Source organism: Nyctibius grandis, chromosome 13 (genome assembly GCF_013368605.1).
Source record: "Nyctibius grandis isolate bNycGra1 chromosome 13, bNycGra1.pri, whole genome shotgun sequence".
Lineage (NCBI taxonomy): Eukaryota > Metazoa > Chordata > Aves > Nyctibiiformes > Nyctibiidae > Nyctibius > Nyctibius grandis.
The window spans coordinates 18,388,656-18,407,030 of NC_090670.1; the positions used below are offsets into that span (position 1 = coordinate 18,388,656).

At 38.5% G+C, this 18,375-nt stretch overlaps 1 protein-coding gene across 2 annotated transcripts in view; it reads left to right on the plus strand.

Moving 5' to 3' along the window:
* The first annotated feature begins 113 nt into the window (after positions 1-113).
* NXT2 (nuclear transport factor 2 like export factor 2) overlaps positions 114-18,375 on the plus strand; it is a 64,064-nt gene continuing 45,802 nt past the window's right edge. The window contains exons 1-2 of one of the 2 annotated variants that reach the window (XM_068411712.1): positions 114-338; positions 3,583-3,667. The gene's annotated coding sequence lies outside the window, so the exon portion shown is untranslated. Of the gene's footprint in view, positions 339-720; positions 1,208-3,582; positions 3,668-18,375 lie in introns of those variants that run through there. The other variant, XM_068411710.1, reaches the window with a different exon arrangement.

Below are 18,375 nucleotides of genomic sequence, written 5' to 3' on the forward strand. Positions count from 1 at the left end.
CGTGACGCCGCGGAGGGCGGGGGCGCGCGCCGGGAGGGAGGCGGGGGCGGGGCCCCGGCCGGCGGGCGGGCGGAGCCCCCGGCGCCGAGGCGTGAGGGGGCAGCGGGGAGCCGGCCGGGCGGCTGCCCAGAGTGGCAGGGAGGAGAGCGAATAGAGAACGGCGGCCCTTCCCCGGCGACCCAATCAGCGGGCGGGGCTGGTGGGGAGGCGGGCTTCGCTGCCGCGCTGTCCGGGGGAGGCGGGTCTCCGGCGGATGGGCAGCGCAGCGGGCCAATGGAAGGCGGCGGCAGCCCCGGGCTGGACGCGATCTAGAGGGGTGTTTCCTGTGCTCAAGACGGGTGAGTGGGGAAAGAGGCGGGGCCGGCGCTGACTGGCGGGGGGGGTGAGCGGCCGGGGCGGCAGCCAATCCGCGCCTCACACACGCAGATAGGGGAGGCGGGGGCGGGGAGCCGTGTGTATTCGGCGGCGCGAGTAAAACGGAAGGCGGGCGCTTGGGGAGATGGGCAAGCGCTGCGGCCAATCAGCGGCAAGTCTCGTCTGAGGCGAGCTCCCGGCTGACGTTGCCTTGGCCCAGCTCCTTTTCGGAGGAGCCGGCCCCTCCGCGCGCGGCTCGGGGCGGCCCTGATTGGCCGGCGGGGGACGCCGGGCGCGCGGGGCGGTGGCGGAGCGCAGGGCGGGCGGGAGGGAGGGGTGAGCGGGCGCGCGCCGCGGAGGAAGTAAACAACCCGTCCGCGCGCGAGCGGCCGTTGGAGCCGAGTGCAAACGCGCTCGTGCGCGGCGCTGCGGGCGGGAAAGGGCCGGGGCGGGAGCGGCGGCCGCGCGTGACAGGCGCAGCGCGGGCCGCCTCCGCGGCGCGTGTCCCCACAGCGCCTCTGCCTCAGCCCCGGTGTCCTCACGTACCCCGTGAGCCTCCCCCCGCCCCGCGCCGCCCGCAGCTCGTGTTGCCTGGTCTGACACAAGGCAACGCGTTTTTATTCAAGTGCGATGCCCTGCGGTACGGTGTTGGGTTTTATTTTTGATACGCTACTGTGTCATTTGACTATTGTGGTGGTTTGGGGGTTGTCCGGTGCCAGTCAGTCTTGGTTTTGGCATGATGAGCAACCTGCGTGACTGACTGCTGTGGCTGCTTGATAACAGCATGTGATCGTCAGTCTGTGGTATCCCAGCAGGCCACTGACATAATCCCTGAATTTTAGATCAAAATATGGTAAGTGAGGAGCAAAATCCTTCTATTTTGCAGTCAAATTGTGAATGGGCACTTGTGTGCTGTAAAATTGTCTCTCTTTCCCATCTAGATTAATTGTTATATTGTCAAAATCCAGGGCTAGACATTACCAGACATACAGATGTTCTACCATGTAAGAGTTAGCATTGGAGGGTGTGGAACCACTTCTAGCCCTTTACCTACCTCCATAATGCTTTCTTCCTCTCTTAAGTAATTCTTTCCTTTGCCAGCTCACCAAGTGTCCTAATAGAGGCATTTAATTGGCATGGAAGCAGAGCAGTTCTGTGACCCTGTCCACGAGCTGTCAGGGCCAAGAACCGAAGCAGCTTTCCTACCTCGTGCGCTGTGCTGCAGCGTGGCAGTAGTTACTCAGCAGCGGAGGCCAGGGTGTTGCCCACCAATGCAGTCCCTGGTGCCTTCTCATTTTTAATAAAAGTGCCCCTGCCAAAGGTGTATGTAATTTGAGTTAGGAGTTTGTATATATCAGTCATGTAAGTGTAAAAATAATCTTTTTTACATAGTACAACTGCAAAGATCATTTCCCTAGCCAGTAATTTTGACCATATGTCTCTTTACTAGCTCTCCCTTCTCTGTCACTCAAACATAATGTACTTGATTTGCTTTCAAGGTCATTCTTTGTCTACCTCACCTATGATTCATTATTTAGATGACAGCTCTCACCAATCCCTGACACCAGCTTCCACCAGCCACTTGTTAAATTTTTGGATAAATAACTTTTATGTTTTCTTTCATTCTGCTGCTCAGATGTGGGAAAAGATATTTTTTGGAGTCTCTAGTAACTCAATTTGGAAGCTGGCATGCCAAATCTTATACTTCCATATTGATGTTAATGCCTCATTGTTTCTTTGTACTTCTCCATTCTGTATCTGTTCACTGCCTGCTCATCATGTGTTTAAACTGCAATCTTTTTTTTGTTTTGTGTTTTCACAGCATCTTAACACAATATGTTCTTGTCCATGATTATAGCTCCTAAGTGTTATGGCAATACAGTGAATAAGTTGTAACTACACAAATATAATTATTCCCAAAACAAGTATTATAAACACTAGGAAACTGAGATTAAATTTAGTTTTTAAAGAAATTCAAACATGTTAGTATGAAAATACACAACTAAACACCCCAGTAACATTGATTCTGCCGTGCAATGCTATCATGTAATAGCTATACAATTATATTGCATTATATTGTTGATAGCCCCTGGTAGAATTAAACTGGTTTTTGAAGATGTGTTCCTTTTATTTTTACTTCTTTTCTACCTGGTCCATCAGTTGGGTGGAGCTGAGACTGCTTCTCCATTTCCATACATTGTTTGAATTTCTTTCTATACTTCTACATGAAAATTTAAAGTGGTTTTAAAGATATTAAAGCCTTAAAACTATAGAGCAAGGTGAACTGTGTTGATGGCATACTTATTCCAGCTGGTTGCTGAAGGATACGTGTGGGAGGAGAAAGGGAAACAATTTGAAAGAAAGGGCTTGGGTTCTCTGTTTTGTTTATGTTTTTTTTTAGTCATCAACCTCTGGCTTGCTTGACAGTAACTATGAATAAGCTGTCTCTGTATGTAAGAAGAAATGTATCAGTGTTTTCTGGTCTCTTTTAAAGTCTTTTGCTATTATGTTGCACTTGCAATGTTTTTGCTAGGGAGTTGAGAAAGCAACCTATGCAGAATTCAGTCATGTAGAATGTTGGGGTGGTGGACACGCGCGATCAGACCCACGGGTAGCTGCAAAGAGCAAAGCTCATGGAAACAGATTTTTCTGATGGGCCCTCTCTGGCTTAAAAAGAGTGCTTAGCCTTCCTGAAAACTTAAATTATTCATATTTTTCTATGTGACTATTAGGAAATACTTCCCCAAACTGCAACTAATCTTTAATTTGCATACCGTTTCTCAACTTTCAGTAGTAGGAAGAATAACTAATTTGTTTTATCTCTCTTCAAATAAATGTTGTTTAGTCTTCGATGCGGTTATTGAATCAAAGTTATCAATCTTCTGTAGTAATGATTTTTTATTTTTATAGCTCATATAAAATATGTAAGAATACCTGTTAGCATGTGATATCCTTCCATTACTGAAATAAGTGTCTCGATATGGGATAGGATCTAATTTTACTATCTTTTATGTCACAAATTTATGTCACAAACTTTCACAAACCTTTGTGGGTTTCTGTCTCACTGTTTCTCTGGCTACTGGTCTAGCACATAGCCATAGTTTACTCTGAACAGTCAGTCCCCCACTGTTACATAGAGTCAGTTTTACATTCTTTAGTTTTGCTTAAAGAAACCAACATAGCCTGAGTATGAAATGCTTCCTTAACTGTGGTTGCATTGTCTTCCAGCAACTGTGAAGGGAAATCAAGATCCCCTCTTCGTGTCTCTTGATCTTCACCAGACTTGAAGAACCTGTAGTTCTTAGAGCTGGAGGTATGTTTGCTTTGTGTTTCATTCATTTGCTCTTTCTACCCTACCAAGTGGCTGCATGAGGCTGGCACTGTAAAAGAGCAGAAATTTGGAACCATTTATTTCATTATAGTTTCCACAAGTGGCTGTAATGTCTATGATATGAAGTATTTAAGCAATTGCTAGTCTTACTGTTGAGCCAAATGGAGGGCCATCTATGTCATCTGCTGCAGAAGTATTGAGGAACAAGTGATGGCTTCCTGTAGGTGTCTGTGAAATTCCGCAACGAGCAATATTATTAATTCAGTGGACACAATGTCACATGATTTATTGCTCATTTCTTCTAGTTTCACCACCCTATATTATGCCCATCCTCAGTTGCATCTACAGGAGTAATTACCCGATAAAAGACAAAAAAGAAATCAGTTTTTTGAATAGTAAAACACAATCCTAACTCAGTCTTACACATGACATGTTCATAAAAAGGGAAGGAACTCCGGATTACCTCTCTCTAGAAATTTAGAATAAAAATATCCCAGAAGCATTTAGCAACCAAAGGAGGTTGAGTGAAAGGTAAGTTTCGTAGTTTTTAGTTTTATGTGTTACACTGTTTCACTAATTACAGATTTGTATATGTTTCTAACATTTTATTAACTATTGTAACTTAGTTCACGAAATAAATTTTTGTAATTCTTCATAATGTATATTTATGGCCGAAACTCTTCCTCTAGAAGTCTCATTATATCTTTACATCTCCAAAGTAGCCTGCTTTCATTAACTTATTAGCAGTTCTGTTCTCAGTATGGACATATTGTGATTTTTCCACGAGGCAAAGTTAGCTCACGAGATCAGATAGAGCAGCGGTTTTAAATTAATCAGTTATAGCTAGGTTATTCTGCAGACAGGGAAACTTCCCCATTCATTGGCTGTCAGTGGAATGAGAAACTGAAACGATTGTGACATTTCTTAACCAAGACCTAGAGGACAAAAATGCCTTCTGTTTAAGGCACAGATCAGGAATGCTAAGCTGTCACTTCAGTCTGTGGCAGGTTTGCCCTACATCCTTGGGCAAATCTCTCAATCTGTGTTGTTCTTCAATTCCTTAGTCATTAAATGGAAATAATAATTCCTCCCTTTCTCAAAAAAGTGGCTTTGGAGATAGAATCTGTTAATGACTGAGAACCTCAGGTGTTAAGGTATCAAGGGTTATATAAAAATCATTGTAGAAGCCAGCCTGAGGGCTTCCTTTATCCCTACAAATGTGTAGAAGCCACAGTGTGTCAAGAGTCCCCTAAACGCGCGTTTTCCAGGCACGAGCTACATGAACTCTTATTTCTCTCATCCAGGCTTTACTTGCTGTGTTGAAATAAGATACCAGAGACTTCACAGCATTTATTACGATGCTCATTTATGAAAATGTATAGATTTGAATTTAAGATTTTTAGGCACAAAGATTAAAGGCAGACATATTAAAGAGTTGCCCAATTTAATTTAGAGGGAGCTGCGGGTGCTCAGCACCTCTCTGATAATGAAGATCTGGTTGTTTACTTGTTCCATTATACTCCTTTCACCATCTATCTAATCCTATCACATAATTGTCTACAGAAAATGCTCAGACGCCTGGTTTCTTTACTGTTTTGTATAATTGGGGATAGTGTCACCATGCAGTGAAAAGAACCACAGAATGCTGTTTTTCAAAGGCACATGCTCAGATTTGCAAAACATTTCTCACTGGATCAGGAATGAATAGTAAGATTATTCTGCCTGTTTGTGTTCCTATTTATGGATAGTTGCTATTCGGGTTATGTAGTGATGATAGCTTTGGGATTCTGTGACATATTGCGCAACTACTTTAGTGAAAGAAACATAAACGTGCCCTTTTGCGATACACAGGTTTTGGCCGTATGTCCGGGTCAGTAAAACATGGAAACTACTAAAGCAACCAGACTTTTATTCATTAATTTCACAGATTGTCTTTGGAGAATAGCAGGGTGGAACAGAAATCAAAGATACCCATTTATATAACTGGAAATAAAAAGTGGTATAATTAGTGTCAGTTTTCAACTACTAACAGTAATGAGCAGACAGGACTGTTTTCATAAAGGAAAAGCTTTTTTGCCCCGCACTGAGTGCAAATGAACCTTTCCTATTACCTTCTTTCCTAGTACATCATATCTACCAAAGGTGTTATATATCGATTAGCCAGCATGTCTTTAATTCTTTGATTTTGAAAAATTATTAGTGGAAGTTAAAGAAAATACCCTCTAGACAGTTTATAAATGGGAAATTTCAGCTTTATGCTGGATGATATAGCCTCTGCAATTATTATCTCCATCTTTGCTTGTAAAAATTCCTTAAGTTGAAAAAAAAAAGAAATTTATTTGCCTTTCAGTTTCATTTTTTGACTTGTGAAGTTGCAAGTAATTTGTGTCTTCCTTTCCTGATGGAGGTTCTTTAGCAGTGAAGGTAGCAAATAGAAGGTTGCAAACCACATTTGTGTGTTTGAGGTACTTGCTTTTTCTGATGACAGCTTCAGTCTTAGAGTGTCTACAGTTAATAGCAGTGGAGGTCAGATTGTTTTTAACCTGAATTTCTCCAGCAACATCTGTCTCAGGGAATGAGTGTGCATGTGCTTGTCTTAACCACAGCCACACTTAATGAATTGACTATTACTTACACAGTTTTATGTGGTGTCATTTTCATTTGGCTTCTGTATTTTCTTTTATTGTCTAATTGACAAAAATTGTCCTTTCTTTTTGGTATAAGAGAGAAAGAACTCTAGCTCATCTGTACAGCAAGATATATTGAATTTTTAATCTAGTAATGCTCAAGAAAATAATTTTCTGAAAATAATTCCTGTGGACTCTCCTAATTGTGTCTGAATTATCATTCTTTATTACATAAGGGCATATATTTTAAATGTTTACGAACAGCTGAATTAGAAAAAAAACCCTGAATGCGCAGTTGTTAATTGACTAGCTCTTTATTTAGATTTCTTGTACTTTCTGATACAAGACCATGGAGTAGAGTCAGTCAATTTGTTAGAATTGTGGTGTTGTATAATGGAGCAGCAGATGATCACCTTAGCTTAAGAAAAGTGTTTATGAGAAGAGAAAACATCATCTAACTTATGGGAAAATATTTTAAAGAAGGAATCCTGGCATATAGAATCCTTTTTCACACAGAAGCTGGTACTCCCACGTGGTGTTTTCTTTTTCAGCTGAGTCTGAGCTCTCTGGTGGAAGAGCAGGGCTGGTAATTTTGCTGTACGGTATCTTTGACTGACAGCTCAGAAATGCCTCCACGTGTCATAGAGAGGCAGCATAATCCATTTGAGAAGATAGCTCTGTGTACTGGTTTGGACTAAAACCGTGACACTCTGCCACCAGGCTGACCAGATCACCCACCCAGTCACACCTCACACAGCTGTTCTCACCACTGCTCTCCGTCACCAGTGCAAGGCTCCTGCACGCCCTGCAGCCTGAGGCCTGGACGGCTGCGTGTTGTCGTGGGAGCTCTGTCTGGGCTGCCGCATCCATTCCGGCGAGTGCAGAGGACATGGCTTTCTGCGGGTGGGTACCACAGCTAAGCTCCTTCTGGGAGGGTGATAACCACTGACTGACCTGACCTCTTGAGCTGGCAGAGTGATGACACCCTTCCCACGCAAACTGCCATGCCACGCTCTGTTCCAGCACTCCCTGGGTTGCGTCGTATGGAGGGGGGCCCATGGTTGCTCTGGCAGCACGCAGGCCTCATCAGCGGCTCTCACAAGAGAGACATTTTAGACATTTATACAGACATTTTAGAAAACACAGATACTAAATATGCTATTTTACTGTTTAAAGTCATTAGCAGTGGGTGGTTGCTTTCTTGTTAATATAAAATATATTAGTCTTGTTTAATTACTGCGAAGTGAAGTAGAAAATAATGTGTGTTGGTGCCCCTCGCAAAGTTAGTGCTTTTGAACTCCTTGACATGTTTCAAAATGTAAGGTAAGATGGAATCTTTGCTTGTCGTTCCAATTGTGGGACAAAACGTAGCCTTACCAGTTCAGAAGGAGCTCAGAGAAAAATTATGACTCAGAGACAGTCCTCTGAATCATATTTCCCCTGTGCTGTAGCATTGCACAAGTGGTGAGTATGCGATCAGCCCTTTGCCAGATGAAGCATATTCCCTCTTTCACGTCCAGTCAGCTCTCTGCTGACACAGAAGGGAGCAAAACGACTATTATGTTTACTTCTGACCCAATTTCCCCCAACTTCTCCACTTGCTCATGGAAGGAAATAATGTCTCTTTGAGGTTTGCTCATTAATATAGTGCCCTTAGTACAGCTTTCAGGAAGGATGGTGTGATGACACAGCAGAATGCAAGAACGCCTTACAACTTCCATAGAGAACTTTGTGACCATCAGATGCCTGGTGTATTAAGTGTGTTTTACTGCTCATTTGTAGGTAGGTGGGACACTTTACTCACTTGTCAGGTCTGAAACTAACGCTTGTTCCTTGGACACTCACTTTTCACCCTATAAGAGGCAAATCTGTCGCAGTGAGAGAATGTATCAGCAACACCTCCATGGCTTGCAAAGTACCATTTGAGTTTGATTCCAGGTAGATTTTGGCAAGTAAAACATGATTAAACAAATCGGAGTTCTTGGTAATTATTTTCAAAAAATGAGTTGTACTTATATGCAAACCAACAAAAATAAATATTTCCTGTGTCTTAAATTTAAGAATTTAAGAATAGCATAAGCAAATAATCAGCATATCAGCTAACTGAGATCTGCAATGACTTTTAACAGATTCAGTCAGCAGATTTTGCAGATGAACAGTGATTTACCTGTAGATAATTGAGATTAAAGTATTCATTTGTTAGTATTAGATCAGCTAGCAATGCAAAGGTCTGTTGTTCTTAATGGTTGAAGAGGTTAATGATTCTGGTAACCTACTAGGAATCAAGTATTTAGAATTCCTAATTTGGTAGCAACAGTAATTCTATGTGAAGCCTGAGAGTGAATAATATTTATTTTCTTTCCTGGTTGGTGAAGGAGGAAAATATGAAGTAGATAAGATAGATAGTATATGTTGAAATTGGTCATTTCAGTGTTAGACACCTATACTGTCATAGTGATATTTTAAGAAAATTTTACCTGAACCATGGGCTTAAGGAACAAATTATGCAGCTATCAATACAGGAGGAAATGCATGAGGAAGTATCAATTTGTTGAGTTTAGCCTGTAGGACTGCTTGGGTAGGTAGGTGCTCACCAACACAAATATAGATTGTGCAATCTGATTTTAAGTATGTAACTTGGAATTCCATTCTGTGTGATCTTTGCACCTACATTTGTTCTCACAACAACTAAAAATTTTTACAAAGGAAAATAGTTTATAATAAAGCCAGGAAAAAAAATATGTTGCAATAAATGGAAACAACAGGAAATTGTCACCGAGTATTTGCCCTGTCTCCTGATGTTCAAAGCCACAATATTTCTCTGGAAAATAATTTAGTGACATTAATATTTTAGTTTGAATCAAGACATGAACATTTGCTTGTTCTTTAATATGCTATGATTAGAAGGCATGCTAAAGCCATCTGAATGCCTAGTAAAACAGCAGGATGTGTCAAAAGGTCTGAAGAAAAGGAAAACAAGTAAGGAAGGCCATTATGAAAAGGTAACTCACGTACTGTTAGGAGAGGGGAGCAAATACAGGCCTCATACAAGTGGAAATAACTCCAAATGGCCTTAGAGCAACACTACTTTTTCAGAACTGACAAGTGGATCGGGTCATCTTCCTTCTCCTTCCTTCTCTAAAGTTCACTACTTTTAGCCTTCAGGTTATTTTTACATGCTTCTCTGTGGACCCATTGCTGAGCGATTCAGAGAAATCTGACATTTGCTTCTAAGATGTCTCTTGTGGGTTTTTTCTCCAAAAAGCTCAGGATGATATTGTTGGCAAGAGAGACAATTTGGGTTACTGTATTTTTCTATGGAGTTTATAGAGTTTACATCTATAGATGTAAAAATATTTATACAATAGTAATACACTTCGTTTTCACACTCTATGTTGCAAATACACTGAGTTTTGACATACAGTGTAAATGGTGTGAATTGTATTTAGGTGATACACAGTGTGCAGACTAAAGAATACATCACGTCAACTCCAGTCATTATAAAATTAACAATATGGATTCACGCACACATATGCATTCACATATATATATACATACACTACAAATATGTGTACATCCAGTAAAAGAAAAGACATAGCCCAGACAATCAATAAAAACCAGGTCTATACAAGTGAGTCACTTGTTTAGAATCATGGTAAACTTAGAATCACTGTGTACAGTCAAGTAAAGCAGCTGGCCTAATAGTGTAAACCACCTAGTTGTCCTAGTTCTCAGCTTTGCTGCAATTAAAAAGCAGAAGAAATATTTCCAATGACTGAAAGGACAAAAAAAAAAAGTAAACCTTTTGGTGTCTAAATTTTTAATCCCTGAAATAGTTAATGAATTAAGAGCACAGTTCAACTGATTGTTTAGTATACTCAGAGTTTATTAAACTCAGGCTGCTAACCCTGAAGTTTCTCCTTGGCTAAGGGAAAAAATGTAAAGCAACATTCATGCTGTTATAATTTCTTTCATTCTAAAACCCAGTTCTTATTTGGGGATATTGGAGAAGGTAGGCCTAGTCAGTTATTTGCTCAGATATACACAGACTGCATTTCTTTCAGAAATTTGCACTGAAGTTACCTGCACCATTTGAAGATGTACCCAGGTACTCTTACGTGCAACAGTTCGAAGCTGACTCAGAGCAGCTCAGTGCAAAAAAACAAAGTGACTAATCTCTTTGTAGAACTGAGGCTTTGCAACTTTGCTCTGAGTCATCATGACAACTCAAAGTGCCTAGACTTAGTACAGAAATAAACAGATTTAAACAGAGCACTGGGTTTCAAAACAAGCATCACTTCTGGTCCTTTTGTCAGAAAGACCTTGGTAACACTATTAAACATCAAAGTGTCACTGATACGCAGGGTAGTTTAAAATCTCTAGAAGACTATCAAAGTGGAATCTGAGAAGTTAAGGGAAAATGAGGAAAGAAGGAACAAAAAAAGGAAGGTAAAAGTATTTTCTTACCATTAAGAATGCCACACATAAAGAAGAGTGGGAGCAATCGTTTGTCTAGTAGCAAGATTGGAACTGAAAGAATAAAACTGGTATTGGTGGCATTAGGATGCGTAGGGGAGAGGTAAGGGAGATCTTTAATAATATGCCTGTTCTTGACATATTCTAGTCACCCTTAATTAGTCCTTCACATTCTAAGATCAAATAAATAACTGAACTAAACAGTAACATTAATTCTGCTTTATTCATCAAGTCTGTTTCTTTGTGTTAAAAATTTATGGTCCTCTATCTTTGTGCTGCTATCTTAAGGGTAAATATTAGTACAAGTTGAGCTGGAGTCTCTTCTGAAATGGATGAGTGGTTGCTTCTGCCACCTCCAAGTTATAGGAGCAGATCTTTCTTTCAGTGGTGCTAGTGCAAATTTGGAGAAGCAGACCTGAAGTTAATGATCTGCAAATTAAATATGGGAATAATGAGTTACTCTGGATTTGCTCTTGTGTAAGTAAGAGTAGTATTTGGCCCTATATATTTATTTCAAGGTCATAAAATATATTATAACCATTTTGAAATCTTTACTAGAATGGGTCTGGGCATGTCTGTGCAGACAGACCCAAGTTTTTATGCCTGTAGTCCAAGATAGCCAGTCACGATCTAGCTCTGACTCAGAAGCATTAATTCTGTGCTGTCGCAGAGCTAAGAAACCCTGTGTGGCATCCAAAAGCCATGCAGGTACGTTAGCATGATAGTGTGCCTAGACTAAGAAGTCCAACCATTCAACAAGGTCGGTTACCCTGCGCGCTTTTTTTGTCCAAAGTTGGTTTACCTCAGCGTAACATACAGGCAGTGTGAGTTCAGGTCTGCCAGCATGTCTGCTTAGTAATGCCTAATATCCCTATGCAAGGCATCTTCACTAGGGAACAAGTATTCCAGAACAGAAAAGAAACTTAATATAGAACTTATAAACATCAATTATGGGTATCTAAATTAATAGATTTAGTTACTAGATAATCAGCGGTAGCATTGAGTATATTCTAGAGCTTGAGGTAATAATTTGGTTTATTACACGTATACTACTACATCTCTGTAATTAAAATATATATAGTTAGATATCGAAAAATATTTTTATAGAAATGGTATCTCATTTAGTGTCTCATTCCATATAGGTTGCAATTGCTGCAATAGTGAAAAAAGTAAATAACAAAACTTCAGAAATGAGCAATGCCGAATGTCTTGTTGTTTGAGTCACAAAAGTAGCAAGAGGTAACATGTTAATCACTTTAACATTAAGAAAGTTAATAAGCCTGTCAGTTTAAATGCTTTTGTGCTTGAGGTAGGATCATGTAATATCTCAGAAACTAAGCAGAGCTGGGCCTCGTCTGTACTTGAATGAGAGATGTGTAAGAAAAATTCATCGTATTACGAGAAAGGATGTCCGTGGTTTCATAGGTTTCATCATTACAGCTGAGTCAGTACCGAAGTCATGCCTGCTGTGGTGTCAGGGAAACATCCTACTGTTAGAACTGGATCCCAGATTCATTCAGTGGTTAGGCTTAAATTTGGATCCACAGTCTGTGGCGTTACATTTAGGAAGGCTTTTGCTCTTCAGTTTACATCAGTAGCCTCATGACAGCAATAGAAAACGTGCAAAATTTCACAATGGGATATAGTATTAAAGTAATACAAATATACTTTATTATTATTAATTGCTCGATACCTTTTCCTTTGTCTTCAGCATACGTCAGTAAGAGGATATGGTCATCATTAGTCTCTCTGTCTTATTTCTTTGTTGCTCCCAAATTTTTTACTTGGAAAAAAAATTAGGAGGAAAATTGATGAAAGGAAAATGAAAAAAATTAAGTAAATGTTCATTGTATCATGTGTACAATACAAATGTAAAACCCAGAAATAACACTTTAAATGAACTGTAAATTAGGAATTGTAGAAAAATGAGATGAGAACATAAAGATAGAAGGACAAAGCCTATTAATGGCAGGGCTAAAGAAAATTTGATGGCATTCGAACAGAATCAATCCAAAAACTGTCTGAAGTCTGCTAGTACATGGGGGATAGTAAATTAGTTAATAATAATACAAGAAAGACCTTTTCATGGAGAGTATAGTCATTGCACTTTTGAAATTGCATTCTTTCTGAAATAAAATTTGCTCTGAGTCTGAGAATTAGAATGTGATGTAAAATTCACCTTTGTTGATAGAGTTTCAGTACCAATTGTAGTACAGAAATTATTACTGGCTTTATGAGATTGAATTTTATTTTTTCTTGTTTTTCCAAAGCTGCTTTGAAATCCAGAGGATTTAATTTCTGTTGATGGTTAGCTCTGACATTGATGTAGCCATCAACCTAATTTTTCAAACAAAAAAAAGACAGAGACAAATTTGGGACATAAATATCTTCAAGTACACTGAGATTGCTGAAGATAAAAGGGAAAGTAAATTTCTGAAACTTTGGAAAATAAAAATTGCATGGAAATTTTCAATATAAAATCTTTTCCTCTCTTCCTGTTTATTTTGCTCCTGTTTATTAAGTCAGAAGCCCTTTATCTTCACCCAGAAAACTCCTGTTCTTCCTCAGTTGAGAAACATCCTCCACTGTTTCATCACATTTCTCTATCTTGGACTATCATTCACTTCATAAGAAATCAAGGCAGATTCCTGAAAGAAGAGGTCATTAATATTTCTTTGAAGATAATACTGTTTACATCCTCTACACAGTGTTTGCTATATTATCTGCTGTATTTCCTGTTGATGTGAGTAACTCAAAAGACTATGCATGTAATACAGTGTATAATTAACCATTTCTGGAGTCGTTCTATTTTCACTCCTTTGTAGTTGTTAGTAGGATAATGAAAACACTTTTTCAATCATTGCCAGAGCAAATACCTTATTGTTGGATCCAAGAGACATTCTGCCATCCCAGCGTTTCTAGGTCTGAAAAGCACTCACCTCAGAGGAATTTCATCTGTTAATTATACAAGACTCAGAATGTCTGTGATCTGGCAAAGCAATCCGAAAAAAAATTCCTATCTCTGGAAATGAACCACATCTTTATGAACCAGTGTTACACTCCTTAATAGAAGAGCCAAAAGAAACTATAAGGTATAGTTACAAGGTCTGCAAACTGGTTTGTTTGTATGTGGCAATAAGATTTAAATGTCATTAATGAAGTTAATTAACTTTGTTATTGATCATAAATCTGAAGATTTAAAAAACAGTGTTTCATAATGTCTTTTGGAATAGTATGACAAATATATCTGCAATCAGGTATCATTTCCTGACTCCTTAGGTGCTTTCTGGAAAGACAGTGTTTATAATGCGCTGTTGGATTATATTCACACTTAAATCACTTCAACTATCTTTGCCTCTGCTTATGTGGAAAAAGAAAAACAGTATTTTTAGAGCGGTTTTGATTTGTTTCCAAATTTTTGGAGTGAGGGAAGTTGCTGTATAGTAGAAGAAATGTTCCTTTGACTGGGTGGGGTTTATTCGTAGAAAATCTTATTTCTTCTGTTTCATGGGAGAGCTAACAGAGATTAGTTTTTAAATGAATACCAGATAATATTCTGCAACAACGTCATGTCATCATGCTATTTTAAAAATAATTATGTGTTGGAGTAATGAATAAGTACAGATAACAAAGATGATTGCTGAAAGCTGCTCACATTTGCATGGATAAAGCTAAAATACGTGTTTAATTGTATTCATTCTCAAACTTCTTGTAAGCAAATATTACATTTCTTAGGTAAACATGCTTGATTTTTTTATCCAATTGTAAATTAAAATTCCTGGGTTTACTGTTCACACAGTTAATAAAATACTCTCCTTCTTGTGTTTGCAGTCCATTATAAAAATATATCTACTAGAGCTGCTGTTGAGTGAACTGACACTGAGTGGCACAAGCACTGCTATTTTGGGAGTGGGTGCAGCCTAAAATGGGAGGCTGGGGTGGAGTCACGTGCTTGTGCATGTTAGCTAATTTTCCTTCTGCAAGCTATAGAAAAAGAATTCCATCTTACAGCTTTAAGAGCTAAAAGGGAGGCAAAGTTGTGCTTTTATTGAAAAAAAAATGCATACAGTATGTCAGAGTATATCAGTGTACTTCATTCCCCTTTCTCTGAGACTAGTTGTGTTCTTAGCAGCATAATAAACCTAGAGCAGCTTCATAGAAAGTAAGACCACTTAAAAAAGATAGGAAATGTTTTACAATTTATATTTCTACTAAACTGCAATTTTTGTATCTTGAAATTTGGTGTTTCTGTCAGTTTGTCACCACCTTATTTCTGAACTTTGGTGCCTTCATGCACATACAATACTATACGCTTTTCCTAGGATCATATTTGTGAAATGATTTCTTGATGTTACAGGAAATATTTCTGAATATTGTTTGACAAGCTACAACTGGTTAGGATATCAAAGAATTGAAAGCTGGTGATGTCTAAAGTTGCTTTGCTGAAACTCAGATGTAAATTGCTCAAAACTGAAGAACAGGGGACAAAGACTTAACTTTTTTATTCCACAGACAGAGGAGGGAAAGCCTACCCTGTTGAACCTCTGATAAGAACCATATTTTTCACAAGCATCTTTTAGAAGTTTTTACACTCATGGATGTTTATATGCAGTCTGAATTTGCTTGTCTGAATTCTCATGCAAAAATTTGGTGCACTTTTTTTCCATAGCTGTTGATAAATTTTTGGGCTTGCTGTTGAATCTATGGAATGATAAAGTAATTGGTTATGATCAGTCTGTACGAATTGAAATGTTTGTGCATATGTAACAATCAATGCATGAAAAATATTAAGATTAAATTAGTGGAAGTAACATTTTTAAGAGGACTTAGACATTTAGAACTATAAAAAGGAAAGATAGTAGAGTTTTTGGTAAGTGACCTTCATTTTTCTGTGTTCCCGTGTGTTTAGGATTTCATTCAAAGGACATAAAGGGTGCTAGAGCCTGCCTGTACAAGAAGAAGCAAATAAGAGTGCTGAAGATTTAATACATTTCTCTACATTTTAAAGTATCTAATAGACCTGTTCTTCTGGATTGCCAGAAAGGGCAAGAATTTGGCCCTTTGGTCTTGTCTTTAATGAGAGAGACTCCTCTTGTGTATGTTACCTGACCATAGTGCACTGTTGAGTCAACACAACTGTTCTGGCTTGTTTTTTAAATATTTGCAGGGAGTTCACAGATGATTAGCTGACAACCAAGAACAAGGCTCTAGAAATTTATTGTTTAAGAGAATCCTAACCTTTTGACTCACACACAAGAACAGGTTTTATAAGACTAACAGAGGGGCACTGAGTTCACGAGTCAATATATTGGGCTCGAATGCAGCCAGCTGTAGTCACGGAACAACAGTAGTGCGCTCCAGAAGTTGACTGCTTTCTGTGACTTTGTAAAATATTTCAGAATTTGCAAGAGCAATTGAATCTAGAAGCACAATTTCTTTTTTTTTTTTTTAAAAAAAAGAGTCTTTTTTTATTAACTAAAAACTGGACATTTACACCAAGGCAACTCTTGTGTAATAATATATGTATCTGCCTGTGGCCTGTCTCTGCTAGCTGTATAACACAGAGATAAAGCCATAAGAAAGAAGCTCCAGAGAAGGGCAATAACAACAGCTATTACAGGTTATATTGCTTCACAACTGGACAGAGCGTGCGGCTCACTGCCAAGACAGTCTAGAATTCCCTTTAGCAGAGTATTTGAAAAACCTACATTTTTGTTACCAATCCAGTGATGTAGGTTTGATACGGAGCCACACTCAAACTGTTCACAAGCCATGTGTGACTCAAGAGCGATATATGTGTTGGTAATAATGTCTTACAAACACAGACCTACAATGCTCATGACTGTAGTGGGTTAGAGCAAAAGGCAAATGGATTTTTTTGTTGTTGTTGTTAATCTCAGTCCTTTTAGGGGCAAATCCTGCCCAGGCATTTGCTAGTTAAAGGTCCGTAGTATACAGTATAGTGTTAGTGATGTATATGCTCCTAGACATAAATAATTTTATAAAAGATTGGAAAAAAGTTCTGAATTGTGAAAATATGTCAACAATATGTAAGAATGCCATTGTAAGCTTTCTGGGACAGTTTTTATTCAGGCAAAGCTACAACTGAATGGTTTTCTAATCTTCTGGAAACAATAAATATGAATAGTTAAAAAGTCAACTAAAATCAATATGAACTAAACTAAACTAAGATCAATATAAATAATTAAACTAAACAGATAAAGAACCTTGATTTCTAATTTCCTTTTAGACACTATGCAAATATGAACAAACCTAATTTTGAGAGGGTATGCATGTGTCCTGTTGGGGAGATCCCATCTCATCTACCGTGGACGTATAGAGAACATGGCACTTACACCTTATGAAGTGAACTTAGTTTACAAAGATGCTATGCTCAGCTCAGACATGCTGATAGGATCAGTCCCTCCAAAATCTTTGTATGCATTTTATTACCCATTACTTTTCCAACAGTCCATCAGCAGTATCAAAGCACTATTTGCCTAATAGTGAACTGAATAAGTAATTTTTTGTCAGTTGATAGAAAAGATTGGTATTTTAAATGCTGTATTTATCTTGCATTCAGTCACTGGAATGAAAAATTTTATACACTAGGATGTTTATAATTGATAAAACACAAAATATCTGTATCTACTGTAAGGGAAAAAACTGGACTTTGTTTTTGCAGAAAGAGGACACACACCTAATTATAATAATACACTATTGTCCCTCTTCCATCCTGTTGGCAAGTAATGATCATTTCCCTTTTCATACAAGTTAGTAACTTTAAAGATGTCATTTATCCTATTACAGAGGCAAACAGTGTTTACAATTAAAACCTTTAGGCTAAATTCAGTTGCAGATGTTTTTAGTTGTATTTTAATAGACTACTTTTTGTAATGAACTGTAAATAGCACTGGTTTAGGTTAAGAAAATGTTATATATTTTTCTTGAAATACTTTTTCCTCTTTTATTTGCTGAAGGTGTATCTTTGTAACTAAACTGTTAACACACTATATTTTCAGTTTTGAAAACTAAAATAGTTTATAGATTTATTCATAATGGATTGAAATCACAAAGGAAGAAAGAAGTGATCCAGATAATTTTTATTTTCTTGCCTGTCTCTTCTAGAAATGAAAATAACATTTACCTGTGAAATTATTACGTTTCTAGAGCATAGGAATTCATCATTCTTGTTTTATTTTACTTCCATGTCAATTTAGCAGCAACAGAAGGACTAAATACAGTCAATCTTTTGATCTATGAGGCCTAACATTTATTGAATAGTCAGTCAAAATTCTTTGTTCTACACCAGCTGTGATTCTGTATTTTATGATCTCCCATCTAAATGTTAACCAGGGTTAGTAATGTTTAGTTTCCAAGATCAAATGTGATTGAGTGCTTTCAGTCTGTGGGGGCAGGCTACCAGGAGAAAAAAGATACACGCAGCTGATAATACTAGATTGGCTATTTTGCTTACAGTGATTTCGTTTGTATCAGTATGCACAGAATGGAATGTCTGTTCTCAAAATAAGATAGTTATAAATTCCAGAAGGAGAACGTGTCTATGGCTAAAATACTTAAGAACAG